This window comes from Montipora capricornis, chromosome 14 (genome assembly GCF_036669925.1).
Source record: "Montipora capricornis isolate CH-2021 chromosome 14, ASM3666992v2, whole genome shotgun sequence".
Taxonomy (NCBI): domain Eukaryota; kingdom Metazoa; phylum Cnidaria; class Anthozoa; order Scleractinia; family Acroporidae; genus Montipora; species Montipora capricornis.
Window position 1 is genome coordinate 2,107,501 of NC_090896.1, and position 12,722 is coordinate 2,120,222.

General features: G+C 40.2%; 1 long non-coding RNA gene across 3 annotated transcripts in view; it reads left to right on the forward strand.

Annotated features, from left to right (window-relative positions):
• Positions 1-12,722, forward strand: part of LOC138032336 (uncharacterized) — a 31,798-nt gene that overhangs the window by 7,259 nt on the left and 11,817 nt on the right. For 2 of the 3 annotated variants that reach the window (XR_011128354.1, XR_011128353.1), the window contains exons 6-7: positions 9,381-9,461; positions 10,197-10,263. This is a non-coding gene — a long non-coding RNA (uncharacterized lncRNA). Of the gene's footprint in view, positions 1-6,392; positions 6,703-9,380; positions 9,462-10,196; positions 10,264-12,722 lie in introns of all 3 variants that reach the window. The other variant, XR_011128355.1, reaches the window with a different exon arrangement.

Below are 12,722 nucleotides of genomic sequence, written 5' to 3' on the forward strand. Positions count from 1 at the left end.
AGGATGAATTAATTCATGATTGGATTGTTTGTTTTGTAAATAATGATACAGCGAGGGCTCGACATCTCAGAGTCGAATTGAGTCTGGAAACTTGCATTGATATCTACAGCTGTACCAATGAAATCAGTTCAGCACACCTTAAGATTTTGACTGAAGAAAAAGTATGGGTAGTACATGTGGTGAAATCAAGGGAGGAGCCGGACAAATTGGGAACCAAGAAAGAAGAGAAAGAGAATAAATTTTGAGAGCTGGAACAGCAGGTACAAATTTGTGTTAGTCTTGTGGAATAATCACCACAAGAGAGTCTGTTGCCCAGCACATGGAAAACTTTGCAATGCGTGCCACAAACAAAATAACCACAAAAGAAACAAACAAAGCAACCACAAAGAAGTTCACACAGTTGTTAACGGAAGTGTCAGTGATGAACAGCCATTCTTTATCGGTGCGATGGGCTCCAAGTTACAGACAAAGATTGGAATGTAAATTTTCAGATCAATAACTGTGCCATACCATTTAAGATTGACACTGGAGCTCAGTGTAATTTGATGCCAAGAAGCTGGTATCGTAACCAGAATTCAAATCAGAACAATCGGAAAGACTGACATGGTAGTTTCAGGTAGTTGAGGGAGATGTCATGCCATTTGTGGGGTTGAAGACTGCCACAGAGTTCAACCTAGTAAAGAGACTGTTTACTGTAAGGTGTAGCGGTGATGAAGATCCCTAACCTGAAATAATCAATAGGTACTGAGGTCAGTTCAGTGGTTATAGGTATTGGCACTCTCCCTGTTGAATATGAAGTAAAGATTGATGCAACTGTCACCCCTGTAGTCCACACGTTAAGGGACAAGGTGAAAGCTGAACTGGACAGAATGGAAAGAATTGGCGTCATAACTGAAGTTGAGCAGCCCACAAAATGAGTAAGTCCGATTGTAGCAGTTGTAGTGTCCAGGTCTCCTATCCCCATGAGACCTGAGGAGTGTTTTATGAGCACAGCGTGTTTATAGATTTATATACAATGTATTAGCGATTTAAGAGTGGCCTAGGTATATAACGTGTGTAAAATTAATATTATAGAGTGTATTTATCCATTAAAGAGAAGTTAGACACTACATGTACATGTACCTTGGCGACGAGGATGGATATGAACCCATGCATGCAAATCACATTGGATTTCCTTACATAGTTCGATCCTACTCGGAGACAACGTTCTTCTGAAACAGAGCAAAAGCAATATGCACATGATCCCTGATCGTATACAGTCATAGGCATAAAGGGAACTACATGTATGATCACTGATAAGAGGGGGAAGGAGGTCAAAGCACGCAATCCTTCATATTGCAAGGTACTAAAGTACGCAGAAGAGGATAGTTTAACAGAAGTATGCGGAAGAGGATGATGACGTTGCCGATTGGGAACCAAGTCAGGGTGGCTCCCAAAGGGGGGACCCTTATCTTGAAGTTGAAGGTGACTCTGCAGCAAGGGACAGTGCAGAGCATGGAGCAAGTGCAGCACACTGAGTGAGTGGCGTGTCAATACCAGCTCAAGCAGAAGCCTGCATATTGATGTAACCCTGAACTTCTACATGGAACACTATTTACAAAAACTTTGAGGCACAATATCTAAAAGGGGAGGTGTAGGTTCCAGGTCTACTAGGAAATGTCTTATATGCATGGCATGTTTATGGATTTACATGTACATTTTGTAATAAGCGGGTGTAAGTTAGAGTGGTCTAGGAATATAACATGTGTAAATATTTAGCGTGTAATTATCCATTAAAGAGACTTTGGACAGTAACAATAGTGAAGAAGCCAAATGGTGATGCTAGCATAATTTGGTCTTGATCTGGTGGATTTAAATAAGTGGTGAAGAGAGAGCATTATCCACTCAGAACAGTGGAAGACGTACCAGTAGCAGCAAGTCTTTCAGAAGCCAAGGTTTTCTTTACACTGGATGCCACGTCGGGATTTTACCAGATCAGGCTGGCAGAGGAACGTACCTGGCTTACCACATTCAACATACCTTTTGGCAGATTTAAATTTGAAAGGTTACCGTTTGGTTTGGTGTCAGCCCCTGAAATATTCCAGAGAGCCATGACTGAGATGTTTGAGGACATAGAGAGATGTGAGGTGTGGGGCAAGAAATGTCGAAGAGCATCATCTCACTTTACAGAAGGTGTTGCAGAGGGAAGAGAAAACTGATTTGAGGTTCAATGAGGAGAAATTGTTGTTATCATTAAATGCAAGTTCCACAAGCAAGAGGTCACACATGTGACCCTCCATGTGACTTAGATGCTAAAGGTGATAGCATGCACACAACACGGTAACACAGCACTCCAAGCGTGTTCTCTATTACAGGTATGCGCATATTTTATAATGTGGAATACAAAAGAGGGCACACTTGGCTTTGTCGTGAAAACTTAGCACGCCAAATTCTTTGTTTTCTCAGTGCGTCCAGTGTCACACTTAGCATGCATAATTTAACACACTTAGTGTGCGAAATTTTGTTTGCTATAAAGCCGAATCGTAAATTTGTAGTATGCTGCGGCAGCATGCAACCAAAGTGTCTCGAGAGATCGATTGGAAAAACCAACTGTTTTGATGTTATGAGACCCAGACCAAAACAATTCGAGCAAAAAATAATGTGTTCACTAACACGTTTTTGCAAGGTCCAAACCATCCTTTGTTTTCATTTTGGTTGCTGCAAGGAAAAGTATTAGGTTTCTTTTTCACATGTCGGCAAGAGGCTCTCGTAAAATGATTGTAAATACGGTAATCATGGCAAACACTGAAAAAATCATATCTTCAGTTTTTCGGGACGTAATTCACTGATTCAAACAATGAAATGCTCTCTGTTCAAAGAAAATATTTTTTTACAAACTTTCTATGATATGCCAATCACATTTGTTTGATTTTTCTGCAAGGAAATAATGGGGTGTTTTGCACATATAAGTGGCAAGAGGCCACCTTGAAATGATTGTAAATACCGTGTCACAGCAAATGCTGAAAAAAATTATATCTTTGGTTTTTCGGGAGATACTTCACTGATTCAAACGATGAAATGCTCTCTGTTCAAAGAAATTTTTTTTTACAAACTCTCTATGATAATTTATACTGACTTGCAAAACAAACTCTTGTGTGTGTTGTTGAGGGGAAGATTCAACACCAAGTATCCTGGACGAGGGTTATTTCTAGCATGCTTAGCCTACAATGGGTTAAGGAACGAGATGCCTTGAGTGTAAATTTACCGACTTAGGATACCACGGCAATGAAGAGAGCGATCTTAGCCAAGCTACAGCTGTATCAAAGAATTACAAACCCCTGAGACTCATCACGCAGTGTGTGACAGCAAAATTGCATGACCTGTGAAAATACCACAAGCCCTGTTCAAGTCTTGGCATGTCTGGGAAGCAAACTACCCCTGAAAATTGAAGTACAGAGATCCCTAGCTGCTCATCAAGAAAAGATGTAACTTCATTCATTTGGAGATGCATCTGCAAATGGAGTATCAACCTGTGTCTATGCGATCGTTTGATATGGTTCAGGGACCAATCAAGGATTGGTGGCAGCCAGATCTAGACTTTCCAAGCAAGGACTGGCTATCCCCAGGCTTGAACTGGTAGCTGGTTACACGGCCATAAACCTACATGTACCAGCTAATGTGATAGTGCTCTGGAGGGACTTCCCATAAGCAGCACACACTCCTGGTCAGATATCTCGGGTTGCTCTATACTGGATGAGAGGACAGAGGGAGTTGAAGCAGTTTGTGGCAAATCACATCCAGAAAATCAACAGTGTCCCAGAAGTAATGTGGTGTTACTCTCTGACAGCGGAGAATCCTGCCGATGTCAGAATTTGTGGTGGAATGGTCCAAAGTGGCTCGGGACCCCAGAACAGTGGCCAGCTGATGTGCTAAACAAGGCCTCTGACAAAGTCCAAAAGGAAGCTACACTGTGCGAAAAGTGTTGACTTCTATGGCAATAGACAAAGAGGACAAGGTCGAACATGCTGAACAAGTTTCCCTTACAAGAGGCCCCACGTATCTGTGTGAGGATCCAAAGAATTGAACGCTCTCCGTAACTGAGGAATGCCTAGTATCAAGGGTCCACTTACTACAAAAGAAACCAACCAACAGAGACTCTTCAGGTTCAAAAGAGTAGTGAAGTAGAGAAGGGCCATGTAGCTGTGAACCTGCAAATTAATCAAGAGGGATTATAGTAGAGTGTCAGGGTCGATTACAGGGAGATTATCCAGTATACCTTCCAGACGACTGCTTATGCATTCCTCGGATTGTAGAAGAAGCCCACCTCCAGATGCTGCATGGGGGAGTTAGGTTGACAATGACCAAGGTACACAGTCAATACTGCATTCCAGGCTGAAGAAGCTGGTAAAGAAAGTGCAATGAATTTGTCATGGGTGCAAGAGACTTCAAGCATTGGCATATGCAGTCCCATCACCAGGAAGTCTTCGCTCTACCTGTACTCAAGGCACAAACCCATACCAAGTAATTGGGGTGGATTACGGTGGACCACTTTGTTATCAAATTTCGAAAAAAAGAGAAGGTAAGGCTTGCTTCCTGATATATGCTATGCCTGCTGTCTAACAAGAGGAGTCTATTTGGATCTCCTGCCAAATCACAACAGAAGAGGGCCTGCAAAGCCTCAAGACATTTGTCGCGCCATTGAAGACCCTGATCAACTATACTCTGATAATGATAGAACTTTCATCGGTGCTGCCAAGTGGATGAAGGCTGTTATGAAAGATGAGAAGCTGCAAAAATATCTATCCATTGACCAGATTAGGTGGCAGTTCAATTTGGGGTGGATAACTCGAAAGGATCATTGGCCTAATAAACTCAGCTTTGAACAAAGCAATCAGAAATGGGTACCGTAGCTGGAATGAGTTCCAAGAAGTGTTACTTTACTTTTATTCGTAGTACATTAAATGTATGGTAACATGTCCAAAAAACTGTTAACAAGTCTACTGTACTATTAATGATTTGGCAGAATTATCATCAAACTTCAACTTACAGGTACATGTATTAAAGTCCTGTGTAATTTTCAATTCTATCAAATCATGACATACATGCGGGTTACCATGAGACTTAAAACGCAGTAAGCAGAAAATGTCAAAGCACCCAAAAAGAACTTTAATAACTAAAAATAAAGGCAAGTGTATTGAAACTTGACACATTTTATTGCACGCAACTCTGATACATATTGTTGAACAGAGTGAAACCTATTTTGAGAGAAACTAATTTCAAGTTGAAACTCATTTGATTATTTTGTCAAAGCAACTGGCTTTTTGTAGAACTTCCTGAATGTGGCCTCTTCTGTCCAGCGAGCTGCTGCCATGATCACATCAGGGGAGACAAATGTGAAACCAAGCCTTACTTGTTGAGGCCGGCACACTGAGTACTTTGGCCAGATAATATCACAGTATCAGCCTGAGTGACCGAGTAGCGTTTTGACCCATCGTCCAATAGTAGCCAAAGTTACTGCTCTATGTGGGTTAATGTATGACACAAGTAATTTGGAGGAACTTCTCACTTTCTGAGTAACTTCTAGACAGTGATCTACTGTTACAGTAATGTTTCATATACACAAAGTTCTCCTACTGGATACATTGTACTTGTAAAGGCGTACATTGCCAAAAAACCTTTCCAGGTTTGTCCTGTTTAAGGTTTTGTTAGGGTAAAATTAAAGCACTCATCATTCCTCTGCATAATGTTCCCCTGATACTGTATGTCGAGAAAGGCAAGAGTCTGACACCTTTGTCCGGTAGTCAAAGCAATCAGTATCCATGTGTAACTAGCTTTAGGGTAAGATCCTTCAAGTTGATTTGATCCAGAGGCCAAAACAACCAAAACAAACTCAAATAAATGTTGTTATACTTTGGCACAGGCTTGAGCTTGTTAAAAAATCCTTTAAGATATCTGCATACAAGGAAATGCTCTTCCAATGGGGTATGATCTGGAGCATCTCTGTCATTCACGTCAATGTTGGAAACTGCTGAACGGGCCGTATTCAGTGTAGAGTAACAGACCCATTCTTGAACAGACTGCAAAAAACAAAGTACAACAATTATTACAATGGTATGCAGTCAATCCTGTGACCCTTTACTACAAAACTGCAACCACTTGCTGATGCATAAGCCTTGTATTGCTCCTTTGTGTTGTCTCTCCAAGAGTGCATGATGACGTCGACAATGTCCCGCGAAATTTCTGGGTTCTGCTGGGATTGCATGATAATTTGCATACCATACTGACTCTTTTAGTTTCTTTAGTTTAAATATAGGTAACCCTGTGAAAGCCATCTTTATTATGTCATATAAAGATAGGAGATAGAACCTGGCCATCCTCATAAGAGGATAACTTAATATTACTCCTTTTGATAGAAATTTCTTGACTTCTCTGTCAATGATAATTTGTTCAGTGACAGTGACAGTGACAGTGGGCAACTGCATCTAATACAACAGAGTCTGATGTGATTCTCCTCCAGAAAGCAGAAAGCAAATCCAGTAACCCACCAGCCTTAAAAAGAGTTTGACTTAGCTCTGTTTTTGATTCTACTGGATCTTGGTGGACAATGACTTGGGGTTTTGCTGGGGCCGAACTTGACCCAAGCCTGAGCCTAAAAAGGAATTCCCAGAGGATTTTCCCTCAGAAGCATTCTGGCTAAAGCGGCCATGGCGGCACATACCTCTGGTAGGTTGGACTTTGTAAGGCTCTATTCGCTTCCCATGTGTAACTGTACTGCTGTGGTTTTGAAGCCTTGTTAATTCCTCAACTTCCTTGTTGAGATCACATAAACCTTGATACAGCAGTAGATGGGTTGCACAATGATCCACATTGATTGTTCAGGTCAGGACAAATAAGATCTTTGCATTTGAAAAGGAATTACTACCTGTCTTGTCAGCTCCCTTGTCCAAGGGCTTTGTCTGGATAAATTCTTCTAGTTTAGCTGCAACAGCAGCTGAACCAGTCTCTGAACTTGATTAACCGCCCTCAGGGTCGGCGTAAACTTGTCATCATAAAATTGTTTTATTAATTCCTTTAGGCGTGTACAAATACCTTTCTTTGCCTTGTCCAAAAGTGCAGCAAACATTGGCTTAAGCCTTGAAGAGCCCCTGGGTTTTTCTGCATTTCACCCTGAGATGAAGTTGTGTAACAAAATACGAATAAATGAGAAGTGCTTAAGCTTAAATTAATTTAGGCTGTTTACAGTATGCAAGGCAAAGTGACTCGTCCAAGAGGTTTTTCTTTAGGACTCTGGTTTTGCCCACCTCCTCAAAACAAACCTATGATTTCATGACTTAAGTTGATCTGATATGATTGATTTCTGTACATCTGACACTTAAATTATAGAGTTCATTATCATTAGATTATTATCATTATCATGATTATTTTCACAGCTGCATTGGATATAACAACTCGTACATCTGGTAAATAAACAAAGAAAAATATATCCAATAATTATATTCATGAAGGAAACAGGGAAGCAAAAACAAATACACCCAATGGTGCAGGTGCGAGCAGAACAGATCCAATTGAATGGTTGAAAGGTGCCATTGCTTTGGACAAGACTATCAAGGCTTTGTTCTATTTGCATGGTTCCTTTTATTTCACACTGTTTGTTGGTGTTTTAAAAAAAAGTTATGAATTAAAGTTAGGTTCTATTGAATAATTAAATAGCACATTAAGTAAATTGCAGTTGTTAGAGTACAAGATGTGTGGGGTGGCGAAAGTAGCATGTGCTTTCAAATTGGCCACCAAAGTTGGTGCAAGATGTTTTAATGTGCTACTTTGTAGAAACCAAGCCAAACATCTAACAACAACTGGATCCAAGAGTATAAAGTTAGGCAAGTCCAATAAATCTAAGAGAGAGTATCATCAGTCTCTTTAGTCTTGAAGAAATACAAGGTGATGGGAAAGACTCCACAGGAGTGACTGGCTTATCAGCAGACACTGGTTTACTGGACCTCAGGCTTATTTCCTGGAATCGCTGTATGTGTGAGCGGTTTTATCTGTGCCTCTGTCCAATTGCATGATGTACATATGGGCTTGTAGTGTTTCTGCTGTACCTGCAAACTGCTTCCGCATTGTCCTTTACATTGACACGCATCTGCGTGTCAGCTTGAAGTGGCTTCAGTGGTGCAGTTATGTGTAGCTGATTGAAGACAAGTCTCTATTTTAGCCCTTCTCTCTTGTTCTGTTTGAAGAAAATTCTCAATATCAGGCCAGCCAGATTCGAAATTCATGTAAAAAGTGGGTTTTCCATCCCCTGGGTAACTGTGCTGGTGAGTGTCCAAATGCGAGTAGAGTGGGTTTCATTAGAAGCGGGTCACCAGCTGTATACTGCTGCCTGTTTGGATCAAATTTTCCTCTGACCGCCGGCTACTCTGCCTTGATTTTCACTCAAACCCTTGCAAAAAACAAGAGTGACTGCTGCTTACATTGATTAGCCCAAGCATCTATTTTAAAAGTTATTGAATTGATTGTGACTGGATCCTGGAGAGTGCATCTACTAGATATTAATTTTCATCGCCAGGCACATGAACTACTTCTTTTAAGTGAAAATGCATGTGGCATATTCTGGACCACTTTATTCTTAGTTTGGGGACATTTTGTGAGAAGTGGGACTAGTGGCTTCTGGTTTGTTTCTGCAATGTTGAATTTACCCACGATATAGTCACTGCACTGCTCACTCACCCAAGTCAATGTAAAGGGTCTCTTGTTCAATTTGCACATAATTTATGTGCATGCTTTGTGGGTGAGTGCCCCTGATGTAAATATGACTGGTCTCCAGCTTTCGTCATCTACATGTACCTTTAAATTTGAAGAAGGATGCCACATAGTCCAAAGGTAGATGAATCTATGGATATCTTGGTTTCTCTGTTAGGGTTGTACAAAGCCAGGTGGTCTTGTCAAGCAAGCCTTGATTTCTTGAACTTCTTTCTCTTGCGGTGTTCCCCAGACCCACTGGCTCTCTTTTTGCATTTCATCAGGAAGAGGCTAATTTTTTTGTTTTGTCAGCCAAATGTTTTGTAAACTAACCCATGTGGTTTACCATTCCAATAATTGTTATTAATTTGTTGATAAGCAATATTTGGTGGAGGGTAGGTACCAATTGAGAGCAATGCAGGCAATAAGCTTGAAATAATTATTACATAAATCTTGGTTACTCCCCAGAATTTATTGAATTTTGATAAATTAGACTTGGACTTGGACTTGGTTCAAGGGTGCACTGTTGGCAGCCATTGAAACCTCTCTAAAGCTGACACCTGGGGTTGTTCCTGCTGGTGTCTGGTGTTGGGACAAGGTTGAATTAGACTATGATAGTATAATGATCTCCATATTAAGCATTGCCTCAATGTTTCTTTTAGGAAATATACTTATCCCGATGAGGTCATTAACCAAGACAGAAATCTTCTTTGATATGTGGACAAGAATAGAGCTCTATCAAGGTAGGATCTTGCTCAATAATGTTTTAGTCTTGTTCTACATTTTCAAAGCTCAACAAGAGTCATGAATTCTAAATTTACGGAGAACTTGCTCCCAGGTTTCATCCCCGGATATAAAATGTGCAAACAAAGAAATGTACATGTACAGGTGAACATCATTTGAGTTTTCTGATTCTCTATTCTGCTCTGAGATCAGAGAGATTTTCTATGGGTACACCAGAGGCACAACAACATTAATATGTAATTAGATATGCATTAATTTCATTTGATTAGACTCACAGTCTTGCCATGATTAATATTATTATTATTATTAGCACATGTATACCACTTATGCTTGGCTTAGTTTCAAAATTACTATAATTTATTAATGTTAGTTATTTTAGAATAACTTTCATTATCTTTTCTGTCTAGTTCTGACATCTTAAAGTGCCTGGGGGCCACTAATTTCCTTGGAAATGACATGGGGGAAAGGATTATCCATGAAATGGGAAGCAATTTTCTTAGAGTATAGAGTATAGGAAGTTCCCTGTTATCAATGTCCAATCTCTTTCACTCCTTGATGTTGATGTCTCAAGCAATTTTTTTTGGATAATTGCATTTTCCAACCCCTTATTTTATGTATCCCAGACTTCAATTTCTAAACCAGTATTATAATTTTGGTTTATTATTGTAATTCATTTTACATGTACTATGAATTTGAAAACACTATCATAAAATTATTTATTTGTGTTTTCAAAGGGAAGTGTGGCAGCATGGAGCTGTAGCTGCAGGTGATTTAAAGGGCAAGCAAGCTTTATATGCTAAGGTAAGAGGCATCTGAGAATTAACTTAAGATGTGGCTGGCTGTACAGTACTTTTTCATAATTTCTATCCTTCAGTGAACAGTCAGGAGGATGGAAAACTCTTAAGAAAGCAAGCTGATCCTATATCTTGCCAGAATGAGATTTTGCAAATGTTAGAACATTAAAATTTTTTTCTTTTATGGTCGTAATTTCAAATTACAGGATGTTTGTTGCCAATCAAGGACCAATCAAGGACACTTGGGTACTTGTCTGAAATTGGCAGGGGGATGGGAGGGGGGGTGGTTGGATGGTCACAGTTTTTTTAGACCTCCAAAAGGGAGGGCTGAGAGGAAGGGGAGCAGGGGTGGCACAGTGGTGAGAGCACTCACCTCCCACCAATGTTGCGCAGGGTTCGATCCCAGACTCGGCGTCATGTGTGGGTTGAGTTTGTTGGTCCGACCACACCGAGAGGTTTCTCCTCAAAAACCAAAATTTGATTTGATCTGATTTGAGTTAATCTCATTAGTGTCCCCAATTAGTGCTCTAGTGCTAAATCCATTGACTCTTAAGGTGGCTTAAAACAGTATTAACAAAATTGAAGGCACTCCCTTTAGAACGAATGACGCTTCAACACTGCATCACGCAACAATAAAAGGTTATGGTACCATATGAAAAACCGATTATTTCCAAAGAAGATGGGGCCATTATTGTGATGTAATAAGTTACCTTGACAATGGGAAAGCCCAGCAAAAAAAACCCTATATTTTGGATTTAGTTGCTCATATCTCAAAAACCAACTCGGTGAACTCCCTTTTTTATTGCTGAAAAATGATCAGAAAGCCAAGATGAAACTTTTGGCAAAGTTTAAAAAAAATCTGTAGAGCAGAATCAGAGCCACCTTAAAAAAAATCACATAATTAAGGTGGCTCTGAATCCACTGTACAACATTTGTCTTAAACTTTAAAGAACGCGAGTTCGTTTTTGAGATATAAGCAACTAAAAACAAAATAAAGGGTGTTTTTACAGGGCTTGCCCATTGCCACGGTGACATTACACCACAATTATAATGACTGCATCTTGCATCATGACAAGCTACTGCGTGTACCGGCTTCTTGCTTTCCACTGGTAGAAACAATTATCAACGTATTGAGCCAAATGCGTTTTGTTCCCATTTCTCCAGCAGAGGTATCACTGCTTTATTAAAAGTACTGAACCATAATTCTTCTACCACCGTATAACAAATTTAGAGGCATAATTTATTCGGGAAGGAAGGGGGGGGGGGGGGGGAGGGGGGGGGTCAGAGAAGTTTAGGATGAGTTCCAAGGGAAGGGTCATTTTATTTTCGTTGCTGAAAATCTCCACCCCTCCCCCCTGGTAACTTGAAGGTTCCTTTTTTTGCTTTGTTGCACGAATTGTTACAACTTGTAACAATTGTGTTTTCCCGGAGACTGGAGTTAAAATTTGAAGAATTTATCAATGACATTATTCAGCGAAGATCATTAGCTTAAATAATATTCTTTCTTGACTCCTGCTATGCATGTTTAGTCCTTGAATAGTACTAACTGCATCAAAGTAAAGCAAACTTTACCTAAAAACAAATCTGAGCAATGGCTTCCGACAAACATATTGTGAATGAGTACAGATATTTTTGCAACATTGTTGTGACCTGTTGTAAGCTTTTCATTTGGCGAGTGTGGTAGGATGCCGAACAGTGCTTTGCCCAAATGCATTTTATAGAGTTAAGGAATGGAAGGGTACACAGTGGCAAGCGTAGCTAAGGTGAGTTGAGCAGTTTCCATTCTGCATTTTGAATCATTTTACATTTTTTTGTAATGATCCTTTTTAGATGATTCCTGTTTTCAAACAGTTTCACTCAGGTGCCTCGACTAGCTTCCTTTACCTTTGCTTAAGATTTGAACCAAAAACTTAACATGTAACCCAGCGCCCCCATTAAACCCCACGCTATTGGCCACAAGGATAGATTCGCTATTCAAATCTAAACGAGGGTTTTCTTGTCCCCTCGTTCGTATCCTGGCCTTGGGGGTGGGCCCCTCTGCACTCCAGGGGTTTTGCCTCCACCTAGTCCTTCACGCAGCCAAAATATTACATTTGAATGTAGGACCGCGAGTAATCTGGACCCGAAATTAGAAATAATTTACAGGCATTTGGCATTCTCTACGTCTAATTGCGGAGTCCGGCAGTGGGTGAGTAAAGGAGTAATCCATTTTCAGTGTTTGTCCTTCGTGAGAGCAAATCTTCCTTCGGGTTTAAATTACCCTACATCAATTCACCTTTGATGCAAGCAAATCTGCGTTAGTAAAGTCTGGTTAACCTTGGTTTGAACAATTTACCGAATTCAGGTCCTTCCTTTAAAACTATAAAGTAAGAAAGGTTTCGTTCACGTTCTTTCTATGTATATTAATGTTTCCTGTCTTGAAATTCGGTAGAACGCTTCCAATTTTGTTTACCCTTATAAGCAACC